This window comes from Loxodonta africana, chromosome 20, assembly GCF_030014295.1.
Source record: "Loxodonta africana isolate mLoxAfr1 chromosome 20, mLoxAfr1.hap2, whole genome shotgun sequence".
Taxonomy (NCBI): domain Eukaryota; kingdom Metazoa; phylum Chordata; class Mammalia; order Proboscidea; family Elephantidae; genus Loxodonta; species Loxodonta africana.
The window spans coordinates 25,633,966-25,638,269 of NC_087361.1; the positions used below are offsets into that span (position 1 = coordinate 25,633,966).

Below are 4,304 nucleotides of genomic sequence, written 5' to 3' on the forward strand. Positions count from 1 at the left end.
GTGCTTAAGTGTTTGTGCAACTCAAGGATTCTGGACAATAGAATTTCAATATCAACCTTGTTTCACCCCCTTTTTAAGAATAATTTTTAAAGATAATTATCTAGGCTATATTTCCATGCAGAAAATAATATTCTCTATCTAAGATAGAGTATATAGAGTGTAAGCATTGTATCACAGTATATAAGTTTCATCTGGTTTCCCAGTAAATGAACTGAATGGGTGAATGAGCACACAATTATTCATCTATTTAACAAAAATCTGTATAAAAAATCTATGTATATTATATGAAAATATAAATTTATACACACCCTTGATTTCACTTACAGCCACCTTTAATAGTTTAAAAAAATAAATCATGGAATTTGAAAATTTTTCACTGTGCGTAAAAATAAATCGATGACATATCCCAACTGGTGGTCACTTATCTACAGCTATAGAAAGTTGTATAAGTAATATTTGGGTTTTAAATGATAGAAAATTAAAAGTCAAGTCTCTTGCTATTTAAGGAGAAATTTTTTTCCTTGTTAGAAGTGAAGTGATATGACACCCTCTCACAAAACAGAAAAATCAATTTTTTTCACATGAATGAAAAATCATAATCTATACATTTTTCTAGAGAAAACTCACATCAGAAATTTGACTTTGCAAATGGGCAAGTCAGGGCCTTAGAAGCTAAGTGATTTGCTTAGATCAGTGTGGAAGTCAGGCAGCCCTGATGGTGCAAATGGTTAAGCACCTGGCTACTAACTGAAAGGTTGGTAGTTTGAATCAACACACAGGCACCTTGGAAGAAAGGCCTGGTGATCTGCTTCTGAAAGTCAGAGCCATGAAAACCCTCTGGCGTTCAGTTCTCCTCTGAAACACATGAGGTCACTATGTAGCAAAATCGACTCAAGGGCAACAGGTCTTACCTGCAAGTCAGTAGTCAAAATAGTCTCTCACTACCAGTTGGTCTCATTCTTAATGTCATGAAGTCTCTATTTATTAAAATAAGCACAAAACTAAGAGTGGTCTCTGGTAATTTCATCACATTTTGGTTCAGACCGGTAACCTCAAAACAGAAATCCAAATCCTTCATTTTCTCAAGCATTTTTTTTTTTTTTTTTGGCTGTGAATTTCTTTATTTTTATTGTGATTTAGGTGAAAGTTTACAGAGCAAATGAGTTTCTCATTAAACAGCTAATACACAAATTGTTCTGTGACATTGGTTGACAACCCTGCTATGTGTCGAAACTCTCCCCTCCTCCACCCGTTTCTCTGTTTCCATTCATCCAGTTTTCCTGTCTCTTTCTATCTTTTTGTCTTTGATTTTGGCCTGGTGTGCTCATTAGTCTCATATACACGTTTAAACCATGAAGCACATCCCTCACGTGTGTTATTGTTGTTGGCCCTATGGACTTATCTAATCTTTGGCTGAAGGGAGAACCTCAGGAGTGACTTCAGTCCTGAGTTAAAAGAGTGTCAGGGGTCTATACCCTTGGGGTTTCTCTAGTCTCTGTCAGAATAGCAAGCCTGGTCTTTTGTGTGTGTGTGTGTGTGTGTGTGTGTGTGAATTTGACTTTTATGCTACATTTTTCTCATGCTTTGTCTGGAATGTCTTAAGCATTTTAATATCACCTTCATACAATCTACTTGTACTGAATTCAGGTTTCATTCACTTGCACTTGGTTTAAACAAGATTTTCTTGGAGAATCTCTATTGTTATTACAAAATGTGCCTTTTTTTTTTTTTGCTAGCTATCTAATTAGGAAAGATGGTACTTTTGTGAAGACATTGTCTTCAGTATTTCATGAACAAAAAAATTAAAAAAAAAAGAAAGGAAAACATAGTAACAAATATTTGTGTGTGTGTTGCCTTTATTAAAGTGAACTATTTCTCAGTACTGAGTCTACATTATATGACTTAAAAACAAGACCATCTGCCCATGATATAAATTTTACTTTAATAGAATATGAAAAAAATAAGTATCGTTGTGTGTTTTAGTTATCTAGTGTTATAACAGAAATACCACAAGTGGATGGCTTTAAGAAAGAGAAATTTATTTCCTCACAGGCAAGTAGGCTAAAAGTCCAAATTCAGGGCGTCAGCTCCAGGGGAAGTCTTTCTCTCTCTGTCGGCCTTCTCATCAATGTTCCCTCAGACTAAGATCTTCTTCACGCAGGGACCCCAGGTCCAAAAGACATGCTTTGCTCCTGGTGCTTCTTTCTTGGTGGTATGAGGTCCCCCAGCTCCCTGTTTGCTTTCCCTTCCTTTTTATCTCTTGAGAGATAAAAGGTGGTATAGGTCACACCCCAAGGAAACTCCGTTTACGTTGGATCAGGGATGTGACCTGGGTAAGGGCGATGTCACAATCCCACCCTAATCTTTTTTTTTTTTTTACAGTTTTATCCTTTATGAAATGTACATGTTTATTAAAGAATATTCAGAAATTGAAGCAAAGTAAGATGACCTGTATCACCCATGGTTCCAACAACCAAAGGTAATTATTACTGCTGTTTTGGTGTATTTTGTTCTCACCTTTTCTGTGCATGCGTTTTTACTTCTGTTTTATAATTTGTCACAGCTATTTAATTCCCCTTTCTCACATTGTTGAACATCTTTGGTAAAAACCATCATTTTACTTGTCATCCTTGCGTAGGGGCCATGCTAATCTCTATATTCTTCCCGCTTTAGTATATGTAGTGCCAAAGCGAGTACTAAAACCATCATTCTAATAAACGTATTCCTAGCATAATGGCTGGCTCAAAGAAAGTTCTTCAAAATTGTTTTGAATGATTAAACTGCCATATGTTCCATCAGGTGGATATTTTATCATTTATTTGCTATTTTCCTTTTTCTTAGATTAATTCCCCTTTCCACCTTAATCTTTTTTAACGTAAGATTACAATCACAAAATGGAGGACAAGCACACAATGCTGGAAATCATGGCTCAGCCAAATTGATACACACAGTTTTGGGGGGACACAATTCAACTGATGACATTGCACATGCAGGATGTGCCTTCACAGTGACAAATTCTGACACAGCTCTAATACCGAAAATCACCATGACTTTTTTTTATCTAAGATCCAAACCTGTACAGTATGACAAAAAGATGCTGTTAACCACGGTGTTTTGATTTTTAAATTGCATATAAGTGTGTATAACGTAGTTAATAATGTTGTTGTTGTTGGTTCCCATCCAGCCGATTCTGACTCATGGCAACCCCATCTGTGCAGAGTCCAACTGTTCCGTAGAATTTTCCAGGCTATGATCTTTCTGAAGCAGATTGCCAGGCCTGTCTTCTGAGGTACCTCTGGGTAGGTTCAAACCACCAACCCTTATGCTAGTGGTTGTGTGCTTAACCATTCATGGCACCCAGGAGCTCTTTATATAATATGTATTATATATTAACAAGTTATATATAATCAGTATTTCAGGAAGAAAGTAAAGTATAACAAATACACATATATCTACCACCCAGCTGAAAAACAGAACATTACCAGTATCTTTAGGGCATCCTCCTTGCCAACCCCAAACCCCATCCTCCTGTCCTATCTTCCACACGTTACCACATTACTGAATTATATTTACTATTCTGTGGTGTATTACCAAATATAATGGCCACAAATTTTCGCATTTCTATAAAACATTCTCTTCTGTGATGTGATTTTTAATTCCTCTCATGAAGAGATATAACCTGGGCTGGGCTATGTGACTTTTTTGGCCAATTTGACATTAAAAAAAACATGAAGCACATGGAAGCTTGCAAAGTGCTTACACAATGGGGTTTGAATTCTCTTTGTGCAAGCACTCTTCTTTGGAACCTTGCGATCACCACCGTCTGAGCAAGCCTGGGTTGGCCTGCTAGGTGATGAGAGGCACAGTTAACACCATAATTTTTGTCAATAGCCAGCCTACCGTTAGGCATAGGAATGACTTACTCAATTGTCAGCTGCCGGCAAACGCATGATCAAGTCCACTCAACACCATGTAGAGCAGGGATGAGCCATCCTGGCTGAGCCCAGCCCAAACTGTCAACGAATACCTTATGAGATTTGTTATTCAACAAAAGCCTACTAATACACATGCCCTTCTTTATCATTTTATTATATATATACCTGTCCTTAAGAATATGTTGCTTACTTTTGCAGATTTTTGAACTTTAAAAATGCAATCATACCTAAGTGACATACTTTTAATTTTGCTTAGAAATGTATTTATGAGATTTATCTTGATTTATAAAATCATAGACTATTATTTTATTATATATTTGTATAATATTTTATTCTATAATTATTTAGGAGCCATGGTGGTGCAATGGT

The 4,304-nt window shown here is 36.3% G+C and overlaps 1 non-coding gene across 1 annotated transcript; it reads right to left on the minus strand.

Annotated features, from left to right (window-relative positions):
* Positions 1-2,593: 2,593 nt before the first annotated feature.
* Positions 2,594-2,697, minus strand: LOC111750738 (U6 spliceosomal RNA). The gene has a single exon (XR_002785823.1). It is a non-coding gene; the product is annotated as a U6 spliceosomal RNA (small nuclear RNA).
* Positions 2,698-4,304: the final 1,607 nt, after the last annotated feature.